Source organism: Trachypithecus francoisi, unplaced genomic scaffold (assembly GCF_009764315.1).
Source record: "Trachypithecus francoisi isolate TF-2019V2 unplaced genomic scaffold, Tfra_2.0 Lachesis_group4, whole genome shotgun sequence".
Classification (NCBI taxonomy): Eukaryota; Metazoa; Chordata; class Mammalia; order Primates; family Cercopithecidae; genus Trachypithecus; species Trachypithecus francoisi.
Window position 1 is genome coordinate 111,948,169 of NW_022681469.1, and position 21,019 is coordinate 111,969,187.

The following is a 21,019-nucleotide window of genomic DNA, read 5'->3' on the forward strand; positions in this document are numbered from 1 at the left end:
CGAGATCAGCCTGGGCAACATAGTGAGACTCTATCTCCTCAAAAAATAAAAAATAAGCTGGGTGTGGTGGTGCATGCCTGTGGTCCTAGCTACTTGGGAGTCTGAGGCAGGAGGATCACTTGAGCCCAGGAGGTCGAGGCTGCAGTGAGCCATGATTGCATCGCTGCATTCAGCCTGGGCAAGACAGCAAGACCTTGTCTCAAAATAAAATAAAATAAATTGTCTGAATCTCTTTTTGGCAAAGCAATCTGACAATGTTTCTTGTTTCAGAGAATCAAGAATATTCTCTGAATCAAGCTTATTTTCAACCTAAAAGCCAACTAACTCTCTGTCACAGGGGAATACTGTACGTGGTGATTACTGCAGTGTGTGTGTGTGTGTGTGTGTGTGTGTGTGTAAAGACTGCTTTGTCATGCAGACTACAGCTCCAGCCTCACCTCACTGTAATTTACTGTGGATATTTTGCATTATGTAGGCAGCACCTTGTACACAACAGGAGATTTGCGGGGATGGGGCGGGGGTAAATCCAGTCCCAACTCAGGTGTGCTATAAACTGGCTGACCTCAGATGAACCTTGTTATATTGCTGATCCCAGGTTTTCTCAACTACAACCATAATAATAAGATTTGCCTCTAAGTTCAGCATGGGGAATAATGACCATATGAAAATATAGACTCAGCCTGGGCAACATTGTGCGACACCTGTCTCTGCCACAAATTTAAAAATTAACCAGGCACAGCGGCTCACTCCTGTAATCCCACTGCTTTGGGAGGTAGGACAGGAGGAATGCTGGAGGCAAGGAGTTTGAGACCAGCCTGGGTAACACAGAGAGACCCCATCTCTGCGAAAAAGTTACAAAGTTAGTGGGGCATGATAGCGTGCGCCCATAGTCCCAGCTACTTGGGAGGCTAAGGCAGGAGGATCGCTGGAGCCCAGAAGTTCGAGGCTGCAGTGAGCTATAATCGCACCACTGCACTCCAGCCTGGGTGACAGAGCAAGACTATGTTGCCTCTGCTGGTCTCGAGACACCCTTGTAGTCTGCTGTCTACTCCATGTAGGATGTAGTCACATTGATAATCTTGTTTTACAGATGGGGAAACTGAGGCTTGAATGATTTACCCAAAGTTAGCAAATGTAGAGCTGAGACTTGAAGCAAGCTGACTCTGGCATGTTCATCTTAACTACCTGGAGACAAGGAGCTCAGAACCCAGTGGCCTGGCTACCGCCAGGAGTGAGGAATAGGAAAAAAAAAATTGCAAGCTGGCTCACTCTTTTGTCTCTGAGGCAAGAAAGAGGCAGAAATGGATATTTCAAGATGTTGTTGTTGTTATTATTATTACTGAGGCAGCATCTCACTCTGTCTCCCAGGCTGGAGTGCTGTGGCGCAATCTTGGCTCACTGCAACCTCCACTTCCCAGGCTCAAGCAATCCTGGCACCTCAGCCTCTTGAGTAGCTGGGACTGCAGGCATGTGCCACCATGTCTGGCTAATTTTTTTTGTAGAGACAGGGTTTCACCATGTTGCCCAGGCTGGTCTCGAACTCCTGAGCTCAAGTGATCTGCCTGTCTCGGCCTCCCAAAGTGCTGGGATTATAGGCATGAACCACCGTGCCCAGCCAAGACATTATTCTTTTGTAAACATAGTTGCTCTTAGCATATGGTTCTCAACTGATGGGCGTATGTGTGTGTGTGTGGAGGGTGGCGGGGGGGGGGTGAAGTTCCCTCTGGAAAACTTTTCTCTGGGAGAAAATTCTAGATTTCACTGTTTTACATTTCAAAGTTGCCAGTTTGTTAAAAAATCAGGCTGAGAAGGAACACGTTAGGACAAAAATGTGACAGACTGTCATTAAAGCAAGCAAGACCAAGGATGGAATTTTACAGACTTTGCATAGAATTCTTGGATCAACCCATGGACGCGGTGGCTGATTTTAACAGGAGCTGCAAAGAGTCTGATCCCTTTCGTTACAAATGCATCTGGGGCCAGAGCCCGATTTCCTGCTGCCCTTGGGGGACTTTTTAATCATTTTTTTTCTCCAAGCTTAGAATATACATCAAATCCCAGGTCCACTCTGGGCTGGAAGGGCCTGACCTCTCCCAAGAGAGTGGGGATGGAAGAGAAGCTGGGAAATACAAAGTCATTTGATGGGTGTGACACCGGGCACAGGTTGACCATCAAGCCAGGGAGGAGGCCTTTATGCCCGAAAGTCCCTGAGCCTGTTCCAGGGATGGGGTGAGCCACTCCTGTACCCACCCAGGCTTGCCTAGGTGTGCTGTGTGCTGAGGAAGCTTCAGGAAAGAGAGAGGGAGGACAGAGAGAGGCTGGATGTCCAGGAGTTGTTCAGTAAAGTGAACGGAAAGCAAATGTTCCGGTCTGGGAAAGTCAAATCACATGAGAGAGGAAAGCAGATTGTCATGGAAGGTTGAGGGCCAGGGCTACGGAAGGGAAAACCACATGCTCGAAATCCTGGTCAGTGCGTGTCCACCTTAATGCGTGCGTGTCCACCTTCCTCCACCGTGGGGCCAGCGCAGGGCCAGAGCCCCGGCTGGGAGGGGATCCTACACTTGCTTTTTTTTTTTTTTTCAATTGTGGTAAAATATGCGTAACATAAAATTTGCCATTTTAGCTATTTTTGAGGGTACAATTCAGTGGCATTTACTACATCAAAAATATTGTGCAACCGGGCTGGGCATGGTGGCTCACGCCTGTAACACCAGCACTTTGGGAGGCCGAGGCGGGCAGGAGGTCAGGAGTTCAAGATCAGCCTGGCCAACATGGCAAATCCCCGTCTCTACTGAAAATACAAAAATTAGCTGGGCGTGGTGGTGCGCACCTATAATCTCAGCTACTCAGGAGGCTGAGGCCAGAGATTTGCTTGAACCCGGGAGGCGGACGTTGCGGTGAGCTGAGATTACACCACTGCACTCCAGTTTGGGTGATAGAGCGAGACTCCATCTCAAAAAAGAAAAAAAAAAGAGAGAGAAAAAAAAATATTGTGTAACCGTCACCACCATCCATCTCCAGAACTCTTCCATCTTCCCAAACTGAAACTGTCCCCATTAAACCCTCACTCTCCATCCCCATGACCCCCAGGCTCTGATAACCAGTATTTCACTTTTTTTCTGTCTCTATCAGTTTGACTATTCTAGGTACCTTATATAAGTGGAATCATGCTGTATTTGCCTTTTTTTTTTTTTTTAAACGGAGTTTTGCTCTTGTTGTCCAAGCTGGAGTGCAGTGGCATGATCTCAGCTCACTGGAACCTCCGCCTCCCATGTTCAAGCAATTCTCCTGCCTCAGCCTCCCGAGTAGCTGGGATTACAGGAGTGCACCACCACACCTGGCTAATTTTTTTTTTGATTTTTAGTAGAAACGGGGTTTTGCCATGTTAGCCAGGCTGGTCTCGAATTCCTGACCTCAGGTGATCCGCCCGCCTCAGCCTTCCAAAGCGCATGAGCCACCTTTTTGTCATTTTCCTGAGACGGAGTCTCACTCTGTCACCCAGGCTGGAGTACAGTGGCGCAACGTTGGGTCACTGTAACCTCTGCCTCCTGGGTTCAAGCGATTCTCACACTTCAGCCTCCCAAGTAGCTGGGATTACAAGTGTGTGCCACCACACCCAGCTAATTTTTTGTATTTTATTAGAGATGGGGTTTCACCATGTTGGCCAGGCTGGTCTCAAACTTCTGACCTCAAGTGATCCACTTACCTTGGCCTCCAAAGTTCTGGGATTACGGTGTGAGCCACAGCACCTGGCCATATTTGCCGCTTTGTGACTGACTTATTTCCTCCCATTCCCTCCCTCCCTTCCTTCCCTTACTTTCTTTTCTTCTTCTTTTTTTTTTTTTTTTTTGAGACAGGGTTACCTTTGTCCCCCAGGCTGGAGTGCAGTGGCATGATCTCTGCTCACTGCAACCTCCGCCTCCCTGGCTCAAGCAGCCCTTCCACCTCTGCCTCTCTAGTAGCTGGGACTACAGGAATACACCACCACACTTGGCTTTTAAATTTTTTGGTAGAGACGAAGTCTCACTACATTGCTCAGGCTGGTCTTGAATTCTTGGGCTCAAGTGATCCTCCTACCTCAGCCTCCCAAAGTGCTGGGATTACAGGTGTGAGCTACTGCGCCCAGCTGTGACTGTCTGATTTCACTGAGCATGATGTCCTCAAGGTTCATCCATGCAGCAGCAGGTGTCAGCATTTATTTCCTTTTTAGGGCTACATAATATTTAATTGTGTGGATAGACCACATTTTGTTTATCTATTCATTGGTAGGTGGACTCCCGGGTTACTTCTACCTCTTGGCTATTGTGAATAATGCTGCTATGAACATGGGTGTACAAATAACTGTTAAGGACGGGTACAGTGGCTTATGCCTGTAATCCCAGCACTTTGGGAGGCTGAGGTGGGAGGATTGCTGGAAGCCAGGAGTTTGAGACCAGCCTGGCCAACATAGCAAGACCCCATCTCTACGAAAAACAAAAAACTTAGCTGTGCATGGTGGGGAATGCCTGTAGTCTCAGCTACTTGAGAGGCTGAGGCAAGAGAATTGCTTTAGCCTGGGAGGTTGAGGCTGCAGTAAACTATGATCTCACCACTGCACTCCAGCCTGGGGTACAGAGTGAGACCCCATCTCAAAAAAAAAAAAAAGGTTAAAAAAATCCCACAAATATCAGCTGGAATCCCTGCTTCCAATTCTTTTTTTTTTTTTTTTTTTTTTGAGGCGGAGTCTCGCTCTATCATAGAGCCCAGGCTGGAGTGCAGTGGCCGGATCTCAGCTCACTGCAAGCTCCGCCTCCCGGGTTCACGCCATTCTCCTGCCTCAGCCTCCCGAGTAGCTGGGACTACAGGCGCCCGCCACCATGAGAGCTAGTTTTTTGCATTTTTTAGTAGAGACGGGGTTTCACTGTGTTAGCCAGGATGGTCTCGATCTCCTGACCTCGTGATCCGCCCGTCTCGGCCTCCCAAAGTGCTGGGATTACAGGCTTGAGCCACCGCGCCCGGCCTGCTTCCAATTCTTTGGAGCATCAACCCAGAAGTGGAATTGCTGGATCTACTTTTTTTTTTTTGAGACAGAGTCTTGCTCTGTCACCCAGGTTGGAGTGCAATGCCAGGATCTCAGCTCACTGCAACCTCTGTCTCCCAGGTTCAAGAAGCAATTCTCATGCCTCAACCTCCCGAGTAGCTGGGGCTACAGGCACCCACCACCACGCTTGGCTAATTTTTGTATTTTTAGTAGAGACAGGGTTTCACCATGTTGGCCAGGCTGGTCTTGAACTCCTCACCTCAAGTGATCCACCCGGTTCAGCCTCCCACAGTGCTGGGATTACAGGCATGAGCCACTGCGCCCGGCCTACTTTTGTTTTTGAAGTGGGTTGGGCTGGGCCTGGGTCGCTCAAATCCCAGTATAGCACTGGCATAGGATATATCACTGTCCTCAGTTCCCAGCACCTGGGTCACCTCAGCTGCGAAAAGGGATAGTGATAACAGTGGCAATCACAGGGTTGTTGTGAGAGATACTTCGATTTTGTAGAAACATCCATGCAGGTTGGGCGTGGTGGCTCACATCTGTAATCCCAGCACTTTGGGAGGTCGAGGTGAGAGGATCACTTGAGTGCAGGAGTTGAAGACCAGCCAGAGCAACACAGTGAGAGCTCGTCACTACAAAAACAAAACAAAACAAAACATATAAATTGGACGGGCGTGGTGGTGTGCACCTGTAGTCCAACCTACTCGAGAGGCTGAGGTGGGAGGATTGCTTGAGCCTGGGAGGCAGGAGGTCGAGGCTGCAGTGAGCTGTGATTGCGCCACTGCCTTCTAGCCTGAGCAACAGAATGAGACTCTGTCTCAGAAAAAAAAAAAAAAGAAAAAAAGAAAAAGAAATTATGACTTCAAGACCCAAGGAAATTGCCTGCTAAAATTTTTAAACATAATCTTTTAAATAAACAATTTAAAAGCGAAACGTCCATGTATTGTGCACATTGAACGGTGCCTGGCACCTGCTCAGCTTTGAATCATTTCTGCCGTGATGGTGCCATCAAATTACCAGGGAAGGGGAAGCAGGCACCCTCAGGTCCACCAGGGGGCGCCGCTGCCACGGCTCTGAGTCCCGGCTGGGCCAGGCTGGCAGCTCCAGTGCCCATCACCTGCCACCATTGTGCCCCTCCGTCTTCAGGCCGGGCCTCCACTTTCTCCTCTCACCCACTCTGCTATTACTCCACGCTCCCATCCTTCCTATGTCCTTACTTTCACCCAGGATCAGAAAGTGCCCCACCGTGTTCAGGCCACATCACCTTGTCCCATGACCTATGTCCCTTTCCTCCCACGGGAAGCTTCAGCCCATACCTTGCACCATTTATCCGGCCCAAGGGCTCTCCCTCCGCAGGTAATGACCTTGTCCCTTCTATCTCTGGATGGTTTCTCTGAGGGTCGGGTGAGGTCATGTGTGGGGAAGTCCCTAATAGACACACACCGGGGTCTGGTGCAACGGCTCACACCAGTAATCCCAACACTTTAGGAGGCCAAGGCAGGAGGATCGCTGAAGGCCAGGAGTTCAAGACCACCTTGGGAACAATGGCAAGATCCCATCTCTACAAATAACTTAAAAATGAGCCAGGTGTTGAGGCATGAACTTGTAATCCCAGCTACTCAGGAGGCTGAGGTGGGAGGGTCGTTCGAGGCCAGGAGTTTGAGGCTGCAGTGAACTATGATCGTGCCACTGTGCTCCAGCCCAGGTGACAGAATGAGACCCTGTCTCAAAAATAAATAAATAGGCAAATAAAAATTAGCCAGGTGGGGTGACACAAGCCTGTAATTCCGGCACTTTGGGAGGCTGAGGCAGGAGGATTGCTTGAGGTCAGGAGTTCAAGACCAGCCTGGGCAACATCTCTACAAAACATTTTAAAATGAACCAGATGTGGTGGTGGGCACCTATAGTCCCAGCTACTCAGGAGGCTGAGGTGGGAGGATCACTTGAGGCCAGGAGTTCAAGGCTGCAGTGAGCTATGATTGCACCACTGCACTCCAGCCTGGATCACAGAGTGTAACTGTGTCTCTAAAACAAAACAAAAAACAAAACGAAACAAAACAAAACAAAACCACAGCCCGGAGGTGGTGGCAGGGTTGGGACAGCTGCAGTGAACCTCAGGCCAGAGGCCCATGCCTTCCTCAGGAGCTCTGAGGAGTCCTTCCTGGTCAGAACACACTCCAGGAATTGCACTTTTCCAGTAGGGCTGGTGAGGTGTCCACAGGCCCGAGCAGACCCGGCCTCTGGGAGAGAGGCCTGTGGGCATCGAGGCCAACTCTAAGCAGGTAGCCGCATTTGTAGCCCAGCTCCTGCGCACTTATTAGGCCCGAACGTGGGCTCCACATGGCCAGAGGACAGGAAAATGCAGATTGTTTTTTCCACAGGAAATCTCCAAATGTTTGAATATTGGCAGTTAGTTACAATTATTTTCAAACTCTTCATGGGCCAATCAAGGCAATCTACAGCTGGGCTTGGCCTGTGAGTACCATTTTGCAGCCTCTGATGGAAGTTTTTTGTTTTGTTTTGTTTTTGAGACAGAGTCTCGCTCTGTCGCCCAGGCTGGAGTGCAGTGGTGTGATCTCGGCTCACTGTAAACTCCGCCTCCCGGGTTCACGCCATTCTCCTGCCTCAGCCTCCCAAGTAGCTGGGACTACAGGTGCCGCCACCACACCTGGCTAAGTTTTTGTCTTTTTAGTAGAGACGGGGTTTCACCGTGTTAGCCAGGATGGTCTCTATCTCCTGACCTCGTGGTCCGCCCGCCTCGGCCTCCCAAAGTGCTAGGATTACAGGCGTGAGCCACTGTGCCCAGACAAAACCAAGCTTTCTTATCCCAAGTGCCCACCTTTATCAAGTCTAGCCTAATCCTCTATCTTCTCCTAAGCATCGCTCATGAGTGATCACTTCCGAGTCCTCCTGCATGGAGAGCTCACCCACTAGGGGCATATTTTTCCCATTGGAAAAGTGTGGTTATTGGAAAGTTCCTCTTTTTTAGAAGAATAGGATTGGAGGTGCTCTCTGGGGTGTCCTCCTACCGAGCTGGCTATTGAAGGCCTCGTGGTGCTCAGGGAACACGGACGACACTCGCCGTCGCTTCAGCTTCATCTTGAGACCACACAGCGTCTCCACCACCCAGGTCTTCTCATGCTCAGGGGCGAGCTCCTTCTCTGGCTCCTCCTGAGAGTGGTCCGACCACTCCTTCTTCCTTTTCCAGCAAAGAGACCTACATCCGGGGCTGGCATCTACCCCAGGGGCTGAGTAAAGAAACCAGACCACCGTGTAATGCTTCTGCAACTGATCACCTTAGACCCCGACCCCAAACCCCAAACCACTCTCCATCCTCCCCTGCCTCGTAGACTGCTGGCCTCTCCAAGCCATCTTTCTGACTTTCTCCTCTGTCAACCCCATGTGCCGCTCCTTCTCCTCCCCATTCTTCCGTTTCTCTGTCCTCAGAACATTTCCTCACGTCCTTCCCTAGTCCCTGGCTCTCTGAGTCCCTCCATTTGTTTGTTTGTTTGTTTGTTTGTTTCGAGACAGAATCTTGCTTTGTCTCCCAGGCTGGAGTGTAGTGGTGCAATCTCAGCTCACTGCAACATCTGTCTCCCGGATTCCAGTTATTCTCCTGCCTCAGCCTCTCAGGTAGCTGGGATTACAAGTGCCTGCCATAATGCCCTGCTCAATTGTGTACTTTTAGTAAAGACAGGGTTTCACCTTGTTGACCAGGCTGGTCTCAAACTCCTGGCCTCAAGTGATCTGCCTGCCTTGGCCTCCCAAAGTGCTGGGATTACAGGTGTGAGTCACAGAACCCAGCCTGAATTTCTCCAGGCTGGAGTGCAGTAGAGTGATCTCGGCTCACTGCAACCTCTTCCTCCCAGGCGCAAGCGATTCTCCTGTGTCAGCCTCCCGAGTAGCTGGGATTACAGGCACGCACCATTACCGCCCAGCTAATTTTTGTACTTTTAGTAGAGATGGGGTTTCACCATGTTGGCCTGGCTGGTCTTGAACTCCTGTCCTCAGGTGATCTGCCTGCCTTGGCCTCCCAAAGTGTTGGGGTTACAGGCGTGAGCCACCGTGCCTGGCCCCCTTCCTTTGTCTTAGTCAGTCCTATCCCACCTCTTCTTCCTCCAGTCACCTCACCTGATGGTCCCAACACTTCATCATCCACCATCTCCCGGAGGGGGTACTCTGAGGTGCTCACCTGGGGGCTCTCTTCCTCATCCTCGGGGAGCAGGATGGTCATGATTTTTCCCAAAATCTGTCCCATCTCATGGACCGAGTCTCTGTTCTGTCCAAGGCCTTCTTCTGGACTCTGCTAGGAGCCAGAAGAGTGTGTTATGAATTCTCGAGGCTGGGAGAAGTCAGGAGTGGAGAACAGCTCTGAGAAGATGCTGTTGTCCACCTCAGCTCCCAGGCGCCCCTGGAGTCCGGTCCTTCCAGTCAGGAAGGTTGGAATCTCTGATGTCATTGGCCATTCCAATCTGGCAACCAGTTTGAAGAAACACATGTAACTGCCAGACGGATCTCTTGTCCCGGAGATGCTGGGTGAATGGTATCTCCTGCCACTGTCCCAACCTCAGACCATTGTTCATAAGCATCATCAGGGTCTCCACATCCCTCTGTTCCCTATCCCTGCAGAGGCTATGTCCTCTCCACTCAAAGCCTGAGGCATGGTGGGGACTCCTCTTCTCTGTACATGCCCATTTCAGAGTCCAGTGTGGTGGGAGAGAACAGGGTGGGAAAGAAAACTAGGGTAAGCAGAAACGAGGAAACCTTACAAGAGTGAGATGATCATGTACAAGAGACCCCAGGAACCTTGACTTGATGAAAAAGTCACATGAGAGCACTCAATTTGGCAGAGCTTTTCTGCCGAATGTTCACTGACATTCACTGTCCGAGATTCTGTACTGGGGGTACACGCATCCTCTGCCCTAAGGCATCTTTGAGTCCAAGAGATATTTTGAAGTCTGAAAATCATAGGAAACTGCCCATGAGCTCACACATATTTCCACTGGTGTCCCCAATTTCAGGGAGTCCATGGATCACCTAAAGCCAGCCCCTCCAGTACGGCTAAGACTCTAGTCTATACATCACGTTTTATATCAAATGTATTGCTCTGAACTCAGAAATTTCCCTACCATTTATGGATTCTATGAATAAAATATCACATGTACAAAAAGACTAAGTCGAAAAATCTCAGCTGTGCACAGTGGCTCATGCTTATAATTCCATCTCTTTGGGTGGCCAAGAGAGGAAGATTGCCTGAGGCCAGCAGTTCAAGACCAGTGTAGGCAACATAGCAAGACCCCATCTCTAAACAAACAAAACCAAACTAAATTAGCCAGGTGTGGTGGCTGGCACCTGTGTGCCAACAACCTGGGAGACTGAGGTGGCAGGAGGATTGCTTGAGCCCTGGAGTTAGAAGCTGCAGTGAGCTATGATCTTACCACTGCACTCCAGTCTGGGCAACACAGCATGACCTTCTGTCAAAAAAATTTTTAAATAAAATATATAAGAGTTATATGACATTCAGAGACCACCCAAAGAACCTGTGGGGTCTCGCTCTGTCGCCCAGGTTGGAGTGTAGGGGTGCAATCTCAGCTCACTGCAACCTCTACCTCTCAGGTTTGAGCCATTCTCCTGCTTCCGCCTCCCAAGTGGCTGGGACTACAGGCATGCGCCACTACATCTGGCTAATTTTTAGATTTTTAGTAGAGACGGGTTTCGCCATGTTGGCCAGGCTGGTCTCGAACTCCTAACCTTAAGTGATCTGACCACTTCAGCCTCCCAGAGTGCTGGGATTACAGATGTGAGCCATCACACCTGGCCAAGGTCTTATTAATACAATTTTTGCCAAGACCAGTGTCCTGAAGTGTTTTCCCTGTGTTTTCTTCTAGTAATGTCATAGCTTTGGGTCTTACATTTAAGACTTAAATTCATTTTGAGTTTATTTTTGTATATGATGAGAAATAGGGATCAAGTTTCATCCTTCTGTTTATGGATATCCAGTTTTCCTACCATTTATTGAAGAGACTGTCCTTTCCCCCAATGAATATTCTTGGTGCCTTTGTCAAAAATGCATCCACTGGCCAGGCACAGTGGCTCACGCCTATAATCTTATCACTTTGGAAGGGTGAAGTAGGTGGACTGCTGGAGCCAGGAGTTTGAGACCAGGCTGGGCAACGTGGTGAAACTCTGTTTCTACAAAAAAATACAAACACACATGCACGTGCGTGTGCACACACACACAAACACACACACACAAATAGCTTGGTGTGATGGTACATGCCTGTGGTCCTAGCTACTTGGGAGGCTGAGGTGGGAGAATCACCTGAGCCTGAGGAGGTCAAGGCTACAGTGAGCTGAGATTGCACCACCGCACTCCAGCCTGGGTAACAGAGTGAGATCCCATCTCAAAAAAAAAAGACTTCACTGTAGATGTACGGATTTATTTCTGGGTTCTCTGTTCTGTTCCATTGGTCTTTGTATCTGTTTTTATCCCAGTGCCATGAGGTTTTAATTCCTGTAGCTTTGTAGTATATTTAGTGTGAAGTCATTTAGTGTGATGCCTTCAGCTTCGTTCTTGCTCAGGACTGCTTTGGCTATTTGGGGTTTTTTGTGGTTCTATATGAATTGTAGGATTGTTTTTGCTATTTCTGTGAAGAATTGGTATTTTGATAGGGATTGCATTGAATCTGTAGATTGCTTTTGGTAGTCTGATCATTTTCACAGTATGAATTCTTGCAATCCATCAGCATAAGGTATCTTTCCGTTTTTCTGTGTGTCCTCTTCAATTTATTTCACCAGTGTTTTATAGTTTCCCTTACAGAGACCTTTCTCCTCCTTGGTTAAATTTACTCCTAGGTATTTTTTATAGCTACTGTAAATGGGATTGCTTTCTCGATTTATTTTTCAGCTAGTTCACTGTCAATATACAGAAGTACTGTTGATTTTTGTCTGTTGATTTTTATATCCTGCAACTTTACTAAATGTATCAGTTCTAAAAGTTTTTTGGAGCCAGGCATGATGGCTCACACCAGGACTTCCAGTACTATTGAATAAGAGTGGTGAGGATGGGCATTTATACCTTGTCCCAGCTCCAAGAGAAGAAACTTTAAGCTTTTCCCTATTCAGTGTGATGTTAGCTGTGGATTTGTTACATGTAGCCTTTATTGAGTTGACATACATTCCTTCTATGCCTAATTTTTTCAGAGTTTTGTCATAAAGCAATGTTGAATTTCATCAAATGCTTTCTCATCATCTCTTGAGATGATTACATGGTTTTTATCCTTTGTTCAGTTGATGGGATGCATCACATTTATTGATTTGCAAATGTTGAACCATCCTTGTATCTCTGGGATAAATCCCACTTGATCATGGTGAAGGATCTCTTTAATGTGCTGCTGGATTTGGTTTGCTAGCATTTTGTTAAGGATCTTTGCATCTATGTTCATCAGGGATACTGGCCTGTAGTTTTCTTTCTGTGTTGTGTTCTTGTCTGGTTTTCATATTAGGGTAATGCTGGCTTTGTAGAACGACTTTGGAAGAATCCCTTCCCCTTTAATTTTCTGGAAGAGTCTGAGAAAAATTTGCATTGGTGCTTCTTTAAATATCTGGTAGAATTCAGCGGTGAATCTATGGTTCTTCTTTGAGAGACTTTTTTTTCTTTTTTTTCTTTTTTTTTTTTAGTTTCTCTCTTTCTGCGCAGGCTGGAGTGCATTTGCATGATCTTGGCTCACTGCAAGCTCCACCTCCCAGGTTCAAGTGATTCTCCTGCCTCAGCTTCCCGAATAGCTGGAATTATAGGTGTGGCATCACGTCTAATTTTGTCTTTTGTGTGTGTGTGTGTGTGTGTGTGTGTGTTTTCTTTTTTTTTTTGAGAAAGAGTCTCTCTCTGTCGCCCAGACTGGAGTGCAGTGGTGCGACCTCAGTGGTGATTTCCGAGATTTTGGTGCACCTGTCATCCAAGCAGCATACACTGTACCTAATGTGTAGTCTTTTATCCACTCCCATCCCAACCTTGCCTCCGAGTCCCCAAAGTCCATTATATTTTTTTTTTTTTTGAGACAGAGTCTCGCTCTGTCACCAGGCTGGAGTGCATTGGCGCAAACTCGGCTCACTGCAACCTCCACCTCCAGGGTTCAAGCGATTCTCCTGCCTCAGCCTCCCGAGTAGCTAGGATTACAGACATGCACCACCATGCCGAGTTAATTTTTACATTTTTTATATTTTCTATAATTTTTATATTTTTAATAGAGATAGGGTTTCACCATGTTGGCCAGGATGGTCTCGATCTCTTGACCTTGTGATCCGCCCAAGAATTGCTTGAACCCAGGAGGCGAAGGTTGCAGTGAACTGAGATCGTGCCACTGCACTCCAGCCTGGGACACAAGAGCGAAACTCCGTCTCAAAAAAAAAAAAAACAAAAACGCGTGCCATGCTAAGGAGTGTGGACTTGACCCTGATGGTCGAGAGGGATTGTTAAACAAAGAATTGATACCTGTGGATCCGAAGGGCCGTTCCAATTGGTGGCATGGAAAAGTGATTCAGAAGTTGGCTGCGACTGGAAGATCAGGGAGGATCTGTTAGGAAAGAGAAAACAGGGCCAGGCTGGGTGGCTCACTTTGGGAGGCCAAGGTGGGCGGATCACTTGATGTCGGGAGTTCGAGACCAGCTGGGCCAACAGGGTGAGATCTTTTCTCTAGTAAAAATACAAAAATTAGCCAGGTGTGGTGGTACACGTGTGTAATTCCAGTTACTCGGAAACCAGAGGCAGGAGAATTGCTTGAACCAGGGAGGCGGAGGATGCAGTGAGCCAAGATTGCGCCACTGCACTCCAGCCTGGGTGACAGAATGAGACTCTTTCTCAGAAAGGAAAGAGAAAACAGGACTCAGGGGAAAGAGAAGAACTTCCAAGGTGGAGGTACGTCTGTGGGTCCCAGTCGCATTCGAGGGCTCAGGAAAGAATCTGGAATGAAGCTTCCTGATTTTGGCATTGGGCCAGCTCCATTCCCAGAAAGATGGGGAGGCTTGGGTTAGAAATAACACATTGAACTTGGGACAGGTTGAGTCAGAAGGGTTGGTGGAAGTGTTCAGGAGGCGGTGGAAAATATGGTTCTGGGCTGGGTGTGGTGGCTCACGCCTATAATCCCAGCATTCGGGGAGGCGAAGGCTCACTTGAGCCCAGGAGTTTGAGACCAGCCTGGGCAACATAGCAAGACTCCTGTCTCTACACAAATAAAATAAATAAAATTAACTGAGCATTGTGGTACACACCTGTAGTCCCAGCTACTCAAGAGGCTGAGGCAGGAGTTTCACTTGAAGTCCACAGCTTGAGACCAGCCTGGGTAACACAGCTAGACCCCATCTCTACAAAAAACTTTTTTTTTAACTTAAAAAAAAATCAAGTTTTTTTAAAATTAAAAATTTTTCAGTTTTTTTTTTTTTTTTTTTTTTTTTTGAGACGGAGTCTCGCTCTGTCTCCCAGGCTGGAGTGCAGTGGCCGGATCTCAGCTCACTGCAAGCTCCGCCTCCCGGGTTTCTGCCATTCTCCTGCCTCAGCCTCCCGAGTAGCTGGGACTACAGGCGCCCGCCACCACGCCCGGCTAGTTTTTTGTATTTTTTAGTAGAGACGGGGTTTCACTGTGTTAGCCAGGATGGTCTCGATCTCCTGACCTCGTGATCCGCCCGTCTCGGCCTCCCAAAGTGCTGGGACTACAGGCTTAAGCCACCGTGCCCGGCCTTAAGTTTTTTAAAATTTAAAAATTTTTTAGTTTTTTAAGTTCTTTAAATTTAAAAACACTAATTTTTTAAATTGTTTTTTAAAATTAAAAAAATTCAAAGTCTTTTAAAATTTAAAAAAAATGTAAAGAAGTTTAAAAAATTTTTTAAACATATGGGCTGGGTGTGGTGGCTCACACCTGTAATCCCAGCACTATGGGAGGCTGAGGCACAAGGATCACTTGAGATCAGCCTGGGCAACATAAGGAGACCCTATTTCTACAAATAATTAAAAAATATATATACGTATATATATAGCCAGGTGTGGTGGCATGCACCCATGGTATCAGTTACTTGGGGGCTGAGGCAGGAGGACTGCCTCAGTCTGGGAGGTTGAGGCTGCAGTGAGCTATGATCACACCACCACACTCCAACCTAGGTAAAAGAGTGAGACCCTGTCTCAAAAAAATAATAATAATAGGTAGGGTGCAGTAGTCCACCCCTGTAATCCCAGCACTTTGGGAAGCTGAGGCAGACAGATAGCTTGAGACCAGGAGTTCAAGACCAGCCTGGGTAACATGGCGAAACCATCTCAACAAAAAAATAGAAAAATTAGGCCAGGCACGGTGGCTCATGCCTGTAATGCCAGCAATTTGGGAGGCTGAGGCGGATCAGCTGTGATCAGAAGTTTGAGACCAGCCTGGCCAACACAGTGAAATCCCATCTCTACTAAAAATACAAAAACTAGCTGGGCATGGTAGCACATGCCTGTAGTCCCAGCTGCTAGGCAGACTGAGGCAGGAGAATCGCTTGAACCTGGGAGGCAGAGGCTGCAGTGAGCTGAGATTGCACCACTGCACTCCAGCCTGGGCAACAGAGTGATGTGAGATACTGTCTCAAAAAATAAAAAATAGAAAAATGAGCCAGATGAGGTGGTGTACACCTGTGGTCCCAACTACTTGGGGGACTGAGATGGGAGGATTGCTTGAACCCAGGAGGCGGAGATTACAGTAAGCCAAGATCACACCACTACCCTCCAGCCTGGGCAACGGAGCAAGACCCATCATCACTCAGTAGTGATGATGACATATGATTCTGCATCTAAGAGGAAGGACTGGAATTCTCCTCACGACCATGGCAGCAGGTGCTCTGACTTGTGAAGGCTGCTCTTCCTCACGAAGCGGCTGCACCCTCCCCCCCGCACCCCGGCAGAGGATGGATGCTCCTCCCTGGTAGTTATTTTCTCTGCGACTGAGGGAGAAATGATGAACCCAGGATTGCAATGGGTTTGTCCTGAATCCAGCAAAGGGGAAAAAAAGGGAATCATAAAGCACCCATCCCAGGGCAAGAGATGATGGATGCACTGTTTTATCAGCACGGGGCTGGGAGGCGTGCAGGGGGTCAGGCGGCCTCTGTGCACACAGGATTCTCCCGCTGCTCCTGAGGCTTCACCCACGTGGCTCTAGTCTGCAGGACTGGTCCTTCCTGCTGCTCAGAACCAAGCCCACTCCACGCAGAGATCACCCGGGAGAACTCGGACTCCCTCCAGTCCTTCTTCCCCACCAGGTGCAGCTCTTCCTCCTCACTGTAGGCTGGAAACCAGGATGCCTGGCTCCCTAGGTATGGACGAGGTGGGATAGAACAGAGAGGGCGGGTGGCCAGGTCTGAAGGAGACCCCTGGGTGCCTGGAAGCATGCAGGGCACAGCACAGCAGCTCCGGCCATCTGAATTTCCGGGGGACATTGGACGGTGGGAAGTGAGGGATGCCCAGGACTGATGGAGAGGAGGATTCTGGGTTCCTGAGAGAATGTGAGGTCAGAGTGAGAAGCAAGGGGGGGCCCTCAGAAGGCTGGGCTTGGGGTTCTGGGACTAGAACAGGCAAAAGGCAGGCAGGTGTCTGGGAGGGAGGTGTTACATTGACACCTTTCCAGCCTGCACTCCTGTCCCTGCCACAGACCCCAACGCGAGCTGCTGGCCTGAGTCCAACGGGACAGCCCTGCAGTGATCCTGGGCTGCTCCGCGTGGCCCCCGGGGCTCCGCGTGCTGCTCTTCGCCCTCCTCTTGCCGCTCTACCTGGCCACCCTGGCGGGGAACCTGCTGATCCTGGGCCCGGCCCTGGTGGACCCCGCCCTGTACTCGCCAATGTACTTCTTCCTGGGGGCAGTGTCCGCGGTGGAGGCAGCCTACACGCTGGTGCTCACACCACGCATGCTGGCCGGCGTCCTCCTGCCCCCTGCACCAGGGGCCAGGTTGTGGCCTCCTCCACCTGTGCTGCTCAGATGGGCCTCTTTGTGGCCCTGGGGGGCTCCAAGTGCCTGCTGCTGCCTGCCATGGCCCTCGACCGCTACCTGGCCATCTGCCACCTACTCTACTACCCTCGGCTCATGACCACAGACGTCTGCTGGGGCCTGCTGGCCGCCTGCTGCGCGGGTGGCTGTGTCCTGGCCTTGGGCCTCACCATGGCCATCTTCCAGCTGGCCTTCTGCCGTGGCGGCCTGGTCAACCATGTCTTCTGTGACCTTCCGGCCATGCTGGTGCTGGTCTGTGGGTCCCGGGCCCTCCAGGAGCGCGTCCTCCTGGTGCCCTGCCTGCTGCGGCTGCCCCTGCTCCTCATCCTGCTCCTACACCCGTGTGCTGGTGGTCGTCCTGGGTGTTGGGAGGGTCGCAGGGTGCCGCAAGGCCTTCAACACGGTGGCGTCCCACCTCACCATGGCCATGCTCCACTACGGCTGTGCCACGGCCATGTATGCCAGGCCCCTGAGTAGCTGCTCCCTTGAGGAGGACAAGCTGGTCACGTCATCTACATCAACGTCACCCCGCTGCTGTACCCGGCCATCTACACACTGCGAAACCATGACATGGAGGAGGCCCTGCAATGCATGGTCGGCCAGAGGACGCCGGGGATGGGTCATCAGGTGGATTTCACCTCATGCTGGGTGCCAGGCGGTATCTGTCCTGAGATTTCCCCCACTGAGGGGAATCTCACCATGCCGGAGCCATCTAAGCCTCCCCAAAGCTTACTGGACGTAAACCTAAGTATGGCACGCAAGGACTGCCAATCCAACACCAGCGTAGCGCTGCTGCGTCTGTTGACGTCTTGTGCTGGATGGTTCTTTGCTGTTGAGGGATGTCCCATGCATGATAAAATGCTCAGCCACACCCTGAATCTTTCTCTATTCACTGGATGCCAGTGGCACCCTCCACCCCACTCCCTCATGTGAATCAAAAATGTTGTTGGGCTCGGCGCACTGGAGCACTTTGGGAGGCCAAGGCAGGAGGATCTCGAGTCCAGGAGGTTGTGACCAGCCTGGGTAATACGGTGAAACCCCACCTCTACAAAAATTGGCCAGGTGTAATGCTGTGTGCCTGTAGTCCCAGCTACAGGGGAGGCTCAGGCAGGAAGATCACGAGCCCAGGAGGTGGAGGCTGCAGTGAGCGGTGATTACAGGACTGTACCCCAGCCTGGGTGACAGAGCAAAGCCCTGTCTCAAAAACAAATACCTCCTGAAGGGACCATTTAGGAGCCAGGAACCTCAGAGGCACGGTCAGTGCACGTAACCTCTGCCTACCAAACCTCCTGGCTGGCGAACGTGCATGCCGGTCAAGGCTGACAGGGAAGAATTACCTCTATGCCAGCGAGGAGCACCAAGAAGGAAGCCGCCAATGGCTTCAGGAGTCTTGGGAAAGAGGAAGAGTCTCTTTTTCATACCGTTTCCATCCTTATCTGTGGCTTGAGGCTGGTGTCAGGGAACCTGAAACATAAAAACCCTAGCCCTGGAGCAGGAGAGCCTCCCAGCCTTCTCCCCAGATGCTGCAGGCATGTGGAACATGATTACCCCTAAAGAGATTTAAGACAGCTGTGTTTTTTGTTTTTGTTTTTTTTTTAATGGAGTCTTGCACTGTTGTCCAGGCTGGAGAGCAATGGTGTGATCTTGGCTCACTGCAAGCTCCGCCTCCCAGGTTCAAGTGATTCTTCTGCCTCAGGCTCCCGAGTAGCTGGGACTACAGGCATGTGCTACCATGCCCAGCTTTTTGTATTTGTAGTAGACATGGGGTTTCACCATGTTGGGCAGGCTGGTCTTGAACTCTTGACCTCAGGTGATTCACCCTCCTCAGCCTCCCAGAGTGCTAGGATTATAGGCGTGAGCCATGGCACCCGGCCTGGTCAGTTTCTCAACTGGAACATGAATAGGGCAAGTTCAAATTCTTAGATGAGATGCAGGCCAGTGCAGATTGAATCATCCAGGTAAACTCTTGCCCTACCCAGAGCCCAAGGAGAGACAGACAAGCTCTCTGTCTCCGGTCTGCCGTCTCCCTGGATGTACAGCCTATGGAAAGTTCTGTGCTTCTAAGTTATTTCAGGGCCAGTTCTGTCTTGTGTAGCCCCCAAGTTCTTGTTTCTTACCCTTCTATACCCTTTAACATTCAAGCTTCCAAGGAAACAAAATCAAACCCATAGAACAGCTAGAGCATCAACTCAGACTGTATTTCTGGTTTTCAGTACCTTCTACATAGCTGGCACCTGGAAACTTACTTTTCTGAGAGCTGAATTATGCACCTAAAAGGATGTCAGCAGTTGTTGTCCGTCATGTCTAGTTGTTCTCAGTGGAAGTGTTTTCACTTCAGTTTTATTTATTGAGAAAGGGTCTCACTCTGTCACCCAGGCTGGTGTGCAGTGGCACGACCATGGCTCAATGCAGCCTCAAACTCCTGGGCTCAAGGGGTTCTCCCACCTCAGCCTCCCAAGTAGCTGGGCCTACAGGCACATGCCACCACGCTTAGCTAATTTTTTTTTTTTTTTTTTTTGTACACACAGGGTCTCACTGTGTTGCCCAGGCTGGTCTTGAACTCCTGGGCTCAAGTGACCTATCCACCTTGACCTACCCAAGTGCTGAGATCCCAGGCATGAGCCACTGCCCCGGTGGTTTTCACTTTAGACAGCCTACCATATTGCCAGAAAATGGAGAAATGGAGTCCTAACATAGAAATACAACTTGTTCTGAGACAGTCTTGCTCTATCACCCAGGCTGGAATGCAGTGGCACCATCTCGGCTCACTGCAACCTCTGCCTCCCGGGCTCAAGCAATTCTCTTGCCTGAGCCTCCCAAGGAGCTGGGATTACCTGGATTACAGGCATGCACCACCACGCTCGGCTAATTTTTGTATTTTTCATAGTGACTGGGTGTCGCCATGTTGGCCAGGCTGGTCTCAATGACCTCAGGTGATCCGCCCCCCTCAGTCTCCCAAAGTGTTGGGTTTACAGGTGTGAGCGACCGAGCCCAGCCAGAAATATAACTTATAAACTAGTTGATTGTGAGTTAGCAGATGTCATGAAATTGTTAGCTTCCAGGTTCAGGGGCTCTGTAATACGTGACGACAAATAGAAATGGTATGTGGTGCTGCAGTGGAGCTCTCTGGTTTTAATAACATACTCATCTTATTCCAGTTATATATCACAAATACAGAAGGGTATAATTTAGTAGAGTCTCAATAGATATTCTATATATTATGGTATGTATGTCTACAGATTCACAATTATGTTCTGTTCACCAGTGCAACTCAAAAATAAAAATTACCTGTCTGTAGCACACTGGGAACACACCCCTGCGTCCCTCTGGGGTGTTCTCATGCTTTTTAGATCTGTTTGTCATAATGATTTCATTTCTTCCCACAGCCTGGGCAACAAGAGTGAAACTCCATCTTAAAAGAAAAAAAAAACACTTCATATCCACAGTTGTCTTTATAATTAAGTATATCCTGGCTGAAGTGGCTCACGCCTGTAATCCCAGCACTTTGGGAAGCCAAGTGGACAGATCATGAGGTCAGGAGTTCGAGACCGGCCTGACCAACATGGTGCAACTCCATCTCTACTAAAAACACAAAAAATTGGCCAGGCATGCTGGCGGGCACCTGTAATCCCAGCTACTGGGGAGGCTGAGGCAGGAGACTCACATGAACCCGGGAGCGGAGGTTGCAGTGAGTCAAGATCGTGCCACTGCACTCCAGCCTGGGCGATAGAATGAGGACTCCGTCTCAAAAAAAAAAAAAAAAAAAGTATACCTACAAAAATAGATCACTCTAGCATATCATTACCCTTCCATCCTTAGTTTTAACAGACCATGCTTTTTTTTGTTTTTTTGAGACTGAGTCTCACTTTGTCACCCAGGCCGGAGTGCTGTGGTGCGATCTTGGCTAACTACAATCTCCGCCTCCCAGGTTCAAGCGATTCTCCTGCCTCAGTCTCCAGAGTAGCTGGGATTACAGGCGCCTGCCACACTGCCCGTC

At 49.4% G+C, this 21,019-nt stretch overlaps 1 long non-coding RNA gene across 3 annotated transcripts; it reads right to left on the minus strand.

Annotated features, from left to right (window-relative positions):
• Positions 1-5,519: 5,519 nt before the first annotated feature.
• On the minus strand, positions 5,520-20,611 carry LOC117072740. 3 transcript variants are annotated; one of them, XR_004432928.1, is made up of 5 exons: positions 20,311-20,611; positions 18,360-18,486; positions 13,515-13,596; positions 9,216-9,762; positions 5,520-5,655 (listed from the first exon to the last, which is right to left on the minus strand). It is a non-coding gene; the product is annotated as an uncharacterized LOC117072740 (long non-coding RNA). The 3 variants fall into 3 exon arrangements; XR_004432927.1 differs by lacking the exon at positions 5,520-5,655 and adding an exon at positions 8,223-8,271; XR_004432929.1 differs by lacking the exons at positions 5,520-5,655; positions 9,216-9,762 and adding an exon at positions 9,771-9,981.
• Positions 20,612-21,019: the final 408 nt, after the last annotated feature.